Source organism: Sminthopsis crassicaudata, chromosome 4, assembly GCF_048593235.1.
Source record: "Sminthopsis crassicaudata isolate SCR6 chromosome 4, ASM4859323v1, whole genome shotgun sequence".
NCBI classification, from domain to species: Eukaryota; Metazoa; Chordata; class Mammalia; order Dasyuromorphia; family Dasyuridae; genus Sminthopsis; species Sminthopsis crassicaudata.
In genome coordinates this window covers 224,294,103-224,303,978 of record NC_133620.1, presented here as the reverse complement: position 1 = coordinate 224,303,978, position 9,876 = coordinate 224,294,103, and positions in this window count along the sequence as shown.

Genomic DNA, 9,876 nt, shown 5'->3' with positions numbered 1-9,876 from the left:
TCAGTTCAAAAGAGAATTGTAGTACTGTACAAAACAGATTCAACAATTCTACTGGCCCAAGGTGTTAGCAAATGTTTATTTTAAAAAGTGCGAAATTTGTGTTTTATATGGTTGAAAGAAAGTGTTACCCACATATGTATATTTGTGTAAAGAAATAGTAACAAGACTTTTAAGGGAGTGTGTTTAGAAGTTAGGTTTAGTTGTTTTGGATTGGTGGGTTTTTTTTTTAATTACACAGCGAGATGGGAAAATATAACCAAAATTGTACTACCTGAAACCTTTACCTGTTGTATATAATCAAAACCAACAGAAATATGGAAGGAGAGAAGGAGGGAAAGAGAGATGGAGGAGGGAGGGAAAGTAGAAAGGAAGAAGAAAGGAAATGAGAAAGGGAATAAAGGAGAGAGAGGGAAGAAAAGAATGAAAGAGAAGGAAGAAAAAAGGAAGAAAGGAGGGAAAGAGAGAGAGGGAAGAAAGAAAAGGAGTAAGGAAATAAGCATTTGCTATGCATCGACTATGTGCCGAGCATTGTGCTAATCAATTTGTAAATACTATCCTCGTAACAATCCTGGAGAGTAGATGCTATTATTATTATTACCATTTTACTGTTCAGAAAACTGAGGCAGACAGAGGTTAAATGACTTGACCAGAATGAAATAATTACCATCTGAAGCAAAATATGAACTAAAGTCTTCCTAATTTCAGATCCAGCACTCTATCTACTGTACCAACTAGCTTCTATAAAATACTTTTCAATTTGCAAAGCACCTTACAAATAATATCTCATTTTGTCCTAGGAAGTAAGGCGCTGTTATTATTCCCATTTTGCAGGTGATAAAACAAAGAGAAAGGTTAAATGACTTATGCAGGGACATAAAACTAGTGTCTGAGGCAAGATTTAAAGTCATCTTTCTTTTTTTTAAATTAAAGTTTTTTTTATTTACAAAACATATGTAAGGGTAATTTTTCAACATTGACTCTGAATAAGTTATGTATATGAATGTTATGGAATATTATTGTTCTATAAGAAACATTCAACAGGATGAATACAGAGAGGCTTGGAGAGACTTACATGAACTGATGCTAAGTGAAATGAGCAGAACCAGGAGATAATTATACATAGCAACAAGATTACACAATGATCAATACTGATGGATGTGGGTCTTTTCAACAATGAGATGATCAGTTCCAATAATCTTGTGATGAAGAGAACTGTCTACACCCAGAGAGAGGATTGTGGGAATGAGTGTGGATCACAACTTGGCATTTTCACTCTTTCTATTGTCTGCTTGCATTTCGTTTTCTTTCTCAGTTTTTTTTCTCATTCTTGATACAATATATAAATATGTATACATATATTGGATTTAACATATATATTAACATATTTGGCATGTATTGGATTACCTGCCATCTAAAGGAGGATGTGGGGGAAAGGAGGGGAAAATTTGGAACATAAAGTCATTTTTCCTCACCCAGACCAGTGATCTGCCCAGTGTACCACCTAACTGCCTAAGGAAGATAATGCACTTAAGGGCCTTGATTTCAAAAAGCAAAGGCAAGAATGAGCATTCTAAACATATGAGCAGAGATCTGGAAGTCAGGAATGCACAGGATATGTTTATAAGTCACAAAGAATCCTATTTAGTTAGAGCAAAGAATGTATATATCATCTTGAGTAAATCATTTAACCATTCAATACTCCAGGCAAATCTAAATTGCAGATAATTTATTAATCTGTATTGGTGAAGAATTTCTTTATCCTACAAGAGTGAAATCACAGGTATAATCTAAAAGTAGATGTATTAAGGAATAGTGAGAGGATCATTTTTGATTAAGATGGTGAAAGAAAATTGTAGTGGAGACAGGCTTTTCCCCCATATGCTCCAGGAATGATGTGAGAAATACTTGACTAATTTGACTAAATAATAATTTAAAAAATAATAAAATTTTTAAAAATAATTAAAAAAAAACAAAGAAATAGAAAACCCCTTCAGTCCAGCCTAGGATTATATAAAAAGACAGTCAGAAAGAGGGTCCTGTCAAGGAAGCTAAGACAAACTCAGTCAAACAACCCTAAAGCCCATAGTACTTTAACCAATCCCAAGAGAGAAAGGACAAAGCAGAATACAGCACATCAAGTGGGAGTAAATAGTAGTCTAGACTCTCTGTCTCCACTTCCTCAAACATTACTTATCCTCGTTAATTTTTAGTTGTATCCAACTCTGTGTGATCCCATTTGGAGTTTTATTGGCAAAGATATTAGAGTGGAGTTCTCCAACTCATTTTACAAATAAGGAGACTGAGGCAAGCAGTTAAGTGCTTATCCAATTCTCATCAACAATGAGATGATTCAGGCCATTTCCAATGGTCTTGTAATTAAGAGAGTCATCTGCATCCAGAGACAGAACTGTGGAAACTGAAAGTGGATCACAACACAGTATTTTCACTGTTTTGTTGTTGTTTGCTTGTATTTTGTTTTCTTTCTCATTTTTTTCCTTTTTGATCTGATTTTTCTTATGCTACATGATATTTGTAGAATATGTATAGAAGAATTGTACATTTTAAATATATAGTGGATCACTTGCCATCTAGAGGAGGGGTAAGGGGAAAGGAAGGAAAAAAATGAGAACACAAGGTTTTGTAAGAGTGAATGTTGAAAATTATCTGTGTATATATTTTGAAAATAAAAAGATTTTATTTTAAAAAATAAAAATTAATAAGAGAAGTAGAAAAATGGAGAGGAGAGAGAGAGTGGGAGAGAATTTAGAGCTAAAAATTATTTTTAAAAACATAAGTTAATATTGTTGCCACATGTAATTGTGAAAAATGAAACATTAAACTTTTTTTAAAGTAGTTGCTCAAGGCTACAAAGTTATAAGTAAGTTTCTAAGTCCAGATTTGAATTCAGAAATACACTGGTCTGCCCAGCATTCTATCCACTGTGCTACCTAGTTGCCCTTGAGACCCTTCACAATCTGGTTTATACTTTTCTAATTTTACAGAAACTATTTCCCAATACGAGTCCCAGTAAGATCTAGTATGATTTTTCCTATGAAAAATAGCTTACTTCAGTCTTTTGTGTACTAAGACTCATCCTTAGCATCCATGCAAGGCTTTATCTTTTCCTAAAGGTCTGAACTGAAGGTTCTTTTTTATGTTGTATTTCAACATTCCATTTTGAGATAATCTCCAGACCCTTCTTTAGATAGGCTTCAATTTTTTCAACATCTTTCTTAAAATAACATATCCAGAATCAGAATCCATTTGTATTTGAAGAGATTGTGACCAAAATCACTCAGCACTTGCCAGTTGAAATCTTCATTCTCCAGGAAGTTCAGTTGGTTCTCAAGTTAGCATTCAGTTCATCACTGGGCTTATACTCAAAGCCTTCTCAGCTATTGGGAGCTGCCAGAATTGGGCTTCCCCTTTGAGAACCTATATTGGATCTTACTGAGAATCTTATTACTTTAAGAATCAGTTTTATTAGAATTGGAGAAGCAGAACCATATTGCAAGGGGTCAAGGACAGCTAGATGGCACAATGGTTAGAGTACTAAACAAGTTGGTGTATTCATGAATTCAAATTTGATCTTAATTATAACTTTGATCTTGGACAAGTATTTACCCCTGCTTGCATCAGTTTCCTCATCTTTAAATTGAGTTGGAGAAGAAAATGGCAAATTATTCCAGTATCTTTGCCATGAAAATCCCAAATGGGACCATAAAGAGTTAGACACAACTGAAAATGAGAAAAGCATTGAAGCAAGATTCTTGGTAAAGGATCTAGGATAAATCAGTTAATCATGCCTGTCCCAGCTAATAGTTTTCCAGCCTGGCTGTAAGGATCAAATGAGGCAATGTATGTAAAGCTCCTTATAGTCTTTTTAAATGCTATACATGTCAGCTATTATTAGTGTGATAATAGATTTTAAAGCCTTCTTTAATTTTTCAAATTCTATGCAAATATAAAATGGTTTTGTCTTTCTGATTTAACTTTTGTCAACTATGTAGGGCTGAGTTCTCATTCCCTCTAGAAGTTTTCTTTAGGCTACTAATAGCAGAGAGTAGCACTTGTCATTTTGGTTTGATAATCCCATGGGGAAAAGATTCTTAGGGGAAGCTGAAAGTCAAAAAGAAACCAAACTGTGTTTGAGGTAATGTTTGCTCTAGGATACTCAAGCAATATGGAGAAAGGTAATATAATGCCTTTACAGAGGCTGTCCCCATCCCTGATGGCTAGAATACACTAACTTCCACCTCTTCAAATCCTGAATATCCTTTAAAGTTGAGTTACTGCATCATCTCCTACATGAAATCTTTCCTGTTGTCCTCAGTCATTAGTGCCCCCTCTCCCCACACAGTATCACACCTTGCTTTCATATCCAATTTATCATACATGCCCTGATGCCATCTCCTTGAGGTCAGGGACTGCTTCACTTTTCTCTTTGTATCTTCAGTACCTAGTCTGGCATACTATAGGTGCTTAATGTTTGTTTCTCAGTTGATTATGATACAGTAGGAAGAGCAATGAATCCCTAATTCAAGAACATAGGTTTTAATCTCTTGCTAATTTCTGTATGTGTGACCTTCATTTCTTCCTTGGGTCTTGATTTTCCCACTGGCAAATTTTGTGGGCACCTAGATCAGAGGTTCTAGAATCTATGAATTTTGTTTTTAAAAATATTTTGATAACTATATTGTAATATAATAGGTTTTATTTGGAATCCTACATATTTTATTTTATACATTTTAAAAATCTTATTCTAAGAAGGGCTCTATGGGCTTTGCCACATTGCCACAAGGGTCCTAGACAAAAAAGAGAACTCTTTAACCTATATGATTTCTCAGTTTCATTTCCTCCCTAGATCCCATGTTTTAACCTAGATATCCTGCTTTCTTTTTAATTTGGGGAGTGGGAGGCATCCCTTTAATTTTCTTTTTCCAACTAAAGAAATTATAATTGATAAGAAATGTCCCCCAGTACTCCTAGCTTGCTTACTGTGGAATACTAGCAGAACAAAGTGTCAAGCTGCCTTTGTTGATAGTCATTTAGGACATTATCCTTTCTTCAAACCACTCCTTCTCCCTACCTTAAACCAGGTGTCATCTGAAATGACTACCCTTTCTATATCATTTTTTCTAGCTCAGAATTTCTCACCTCTGACTGAGGTTAGATTGATAAAGTGAGCAATAGTAGGACTTAAAAGGAGAGTAAAAAGTTGTTCAATCAATTAAGAAAAGAAAGTAGCCAAAATCAAAACTTATTTTCCATGATATTTGTATGGAAAAGCAGGTTTCACTAAAAAAATCACAACTCCATTGGACTTTTTGAAGGGAGTTAGCTCCGTCAAACTTGACATCCAATTTTTTTTTGTTCAGTCATGTTTTGGTTGTGTTCAATTCTTTGTGGCCCCATTTGAAGTATCCTTGGCAACAATGCTGAAGTGGTTCACCATTTCATTCTCCAGATCATTTTACAGATGAGGAAACTGAGGCGAACAGGGTTAAGTGACTTAACCATTATCAGATATCTAATAAGAGTCTGAGGCTGGATTTGAACTTGTCTTCCTAAATCCAGATCAGCACTCTATCCACTGTACCACCTAGCTGCTTTTATGTCCAAATGTTATGTGCATTTCAACTGCCCTTAACTATTTTAGGGCCCCATTATAGAACTGTAACAAAGACAAGGCAAGAAATTCACTTGCCCCAGAACCATAAAGCGAGAGAAATAGAAAACATGTCAAATTTATATCTACTATTTTGAGATACAAGCTGCTCTAGTGAATAGACAGATGGGTTCAGAGTAAGAAAGAACTAGATTGAAGGTTTGCCTCTGCCATATACTGGCTCTATCATTGTGGGCAAGACATATAGAAGAAAACAAAGTTGGGAAGATACCCAATAATAAGGAGAAACCAATAGGAGTGCCATTAAGATAACCTTCTAGCTAATTCTTGGGGTCTACTGATGTAAGAGGAGAGAGAGAGAAAGAGAGAGAGGAGGGGGAAAGTCAGCAAGTTCCTGCCACAATAATAATGAGTGGAATGAAATATATCAGCTATGAGAACTGCATATTTGAACATCATGACAAGCATGTGTAGTCATATATTATGAGTAAATAATGTCTGTTTGAGAGAGAGACAGAGAAAAAGAGAGGAGAGAGAGAGAGAGAGAGAGAGAGAGAGAGAGAGAGAGAGAGAGAGAGAGAGAGAGAGAGAGAGAGAGAGAGAGAGAAGGACAGGGAGGGAAGGAGGGAGGAAGGAAAGGAAGAGAGACAGAGACAGAGACAGAGACAGAGAGAGACAGAGACAGAGACAGAGAATATTCACATTATTTATTGACTAACTAATTCTTAGAGTGATAGTCTAATTCTGGTACATTATAGGTCACTTAGGATTTTGTGGGCTTGACCCAAGAATTTAACCACCGTATACATGATTTCTATAGGGAAAATGTGTTCTGAATTCTAAACAGTCTTTTGAAACACAGATGTGCCTATTGGTAGGATGGAGACTGTTTGTAGTGCTGTTAAAACCTTTCCTCCCTACCTCAAAGGATCAAAGGATTTAGAACTAGAAAGGATATTAATGTTCAAGACTCTAATTTTATAGATGAAGAACTAGGAAGAGGTTAAGACCAAGATCACATAATTTGTAAATAGCAGAGCTGGGACCCAAACACAGGTCCTTTATGTCTAAATTCAGTGCTTTTTTCACTTGTGAAAAGAAACAGAATTATTTATAGAGATATAAAAGTGTTCAGAAAACTGTAAAATGCTATATAATAATAAGGTTTAGTAATCATTATCCTTGTTACCTATTTCAGCACTTCTGACAAGATAGGAATTCAGAAAGAAGAAAAGAGGAAGGAAGGAAGGGAGGGAGGGAGAGAGGGAGAGAGGGAGGGAAGAAGGGAGGAAAAAGAGAGAGGGAAGGAAGGAAGGAAGGAAGGAAGGAAGGAAGGAAGGAAGGAAGGAAGGAAGGAAGGAAGGAAGGAAGGAAGGAAGGAAGGAAGGAAGGAAGGGAGGAAGGAAGGAAGGAAGGAAGGAAGGAAGGAAGGAAGGAAGGAAGGAAGGAAGGAAGGAAGGAAGGAAGGAAGGGAGGGAGGAAGGAAGGAAGGAAGGAAGGAAGGAAGGAAGGAAGGAAGGAAGGAAGGAAGGAAGGAAGGAAGGAAGGAAGGAAGGGAGGGAGGAAGGAAGGAAGGAAGGAAGGAAGGAAGGAAGGAAGGAAGGAAGGAAGGAAGGAAGGAAGGAAGGAAGGAAGGAAGGAAGGAAGGAAGGAAGGAAGGAAAGAAGGAAGGAAGGAAGGAAGGAAGGAAGGAAGGAAGGAAGGAAGGAAGGAAGGAAAGAGAAGGGAGAAAGGGAGGGAAGGAGGAAGGAAGGAAAAAGAGAGAAGGAAGGAAGGAAGGAGGGAGGGAGGGAGGAAAAAAGTCAAGAAGGAAGGGATAGAGAAAGGGAGGGAGGAAAGAAAAAAAGAAGGAGGAAAAGAGGGGAGAGAGGAAAGGAGAGAGGGAGGGAAGAAGGGAGGAAAGGAGAGATGGAGAGAGGAGGGAAAAGGAAGGAAAGGAGGGTAGAAGAGTCCTGGAAGCAATATGAAATAGGATGATGTGGTGAAAAGATAAATATATGACATATACTAGTGTATATATGTATATACTTAGTCTTGTGTTATTTAAGAAGAGAAAAAAAATTGTGTTATCTTTGATTTCTTATTTTCAAACCTCCATGTTTATAAAGTTCCTAAGTATTTGGCATCAGGCAATCTTGGGCAAGTCACTTTTTTTTTTTTTTTTTGATACTTCCAGATCAAAATCATCCTTGTAAAGTCTTGCCTGTTTATCTGATAAGAAGTTAAATTATATCACTAAGAACTGTCACTGCACTCCAGCATTTGCTGCCTAACTTATCATCTCTAATCTTATCACCATGATGATAATTCAAGTCTTTGACTGATACTGCCTACTTCAGCCATCTCTCCACTCTGGAGAGTCCAAATCACCATATTCTACATTTACTGCTCTGCCTAATTTCAACTCTACTGAACGAGATGCTTCAGAGTCTCCCACCTTCCGTGCCTCCCCCCTCCACTGTCATTTCCTACCTCCATTTGTGCATCATCTCCTCCCATTAGACTTTAAGTTCCTTGAAGACAGGAGTTGTGTTTCTTTTTATTAATTAAATTCCCAGCACTTAGCACAGTGCCTGACACATAATGAGCACTTATTAGATTGGAGTATTGGATTTAAAAATTACTTCTAAAAAGACTCTGGGATTGTTTGAAATGTAATGCCTTATTGTTTGCCTTGTGTGTTATTTAGAAAGATAAAACTTAGTGTTATCTTTGATTTTTTTCTAATTTTCAAATCTCCATGTTTATAAAGTTCCTGAGTGGCTAGGTCCCACTATCCAAAAGGTAAATGGGGCTTTTATTTTTTTTAATAATAGTGATATTTTAATTCCATCTCTCATCCCTGCACCTTTTAACATGTTTTCAATGCCCTTCCCCCTCACCTTCATTTCTTCCTTAAAAGCTTAACTGAAGCATCATGTGTTTTACTGATTCTTCCCCCAGCTGCTAATATCTGCCCTCACAAAATGCCTCTTAATTTTTAAAGTGTACTTATCTGTACATATGATGCCCATAGAATGAGAACTTCTTAAAGGCAAAGACTTCCTTTTTCATCCTTATATCCTTACAGTACCTGACACATGTTTGGCATTTAGCAAATGTTTTTTAATTGATTGCTACATGTACAATGTTTGCTGACTAATAAGTTTTTGAGGATGACTTGGGGAATTATGTAAGCATAAAGATGCTATCCATTGCTACCTTCAACAACCTTCATTAATCTTTGAGATCTTTGTCTCTTCCCTTTTCCATATATTAAGACATATAAAAAATAATTAATCAATGACAGAATTCATCTAAATTCTGATATCTTAAATACTTAAGACTGCTAAGTATTTCTCAAGTTCTGAAAGCCTACAGGAAATGCAGTTCATGGAAAAACAAATTAAAAATAGGGTATACATAATTTTAATAATCATATAGCTGGTTCCTCTTCTGCCTCTGGTCCTGTATGGCTAGTTTCAACTTAAGATGAGTGTAACTGAATGCTTCTCTTCTGAAAACCATCCACTTATGTCATGATTGCCAACTAATGAAGTACTTTTCCTTTTAGTCAGGCATGTGGGACACATTAGGAAAAGGGGTATCTTGTAATGATATAGAGGGCGGAAGGCATGTGCAATCAAGAAAATGAAAGCACAGCGAGTGAAAGACATCACCAATGGATAACATACTCCATTGTTTCATAAATTTAAAGAGACTTTGAGGAAGACACCCCTTTCTCAGGACATTGGGTTGATCCCCTCTGATAGTTATGAACAGGAGCAATCATTGGAGGGAAAACACCTTAATAAATTTACAGATTTATTAGAATCTATTTTAAATTAGCATATCAGGGAAAGAGCATAGGATAATAGAAAGTGCAGAAGCTTCAGAGTTCTGCCCCTATGACTTGCTGATTGTATGGCTACAGGCAAATCAATTCAACTTTCTAGGCCTTTGTTCTTGGACAGATTTCTCCAAAATTCTTTCTATTTCTGCTTCCAATGGTCCTATGGCAGGGGTTCTCAAACTACTGCCCACAGGCTGAACATTTATTTATGCGGCCTGCCGGGTTATGGCAAATGGGTGAGGGGCAGAGACAGAGTGTGAGTTTTTGTTTTTACTATAGTCCGGCCCTCCCACAGTCTGAGGGACAGTGAACTGGCCCCTATTTAAAAAGTTTGAGGACCACTGAGACTATGGTATGTACATAGAAACAATTTCTATTTCAAAGTAACTGCCCTATCAGACTTCAAGTGAAAATA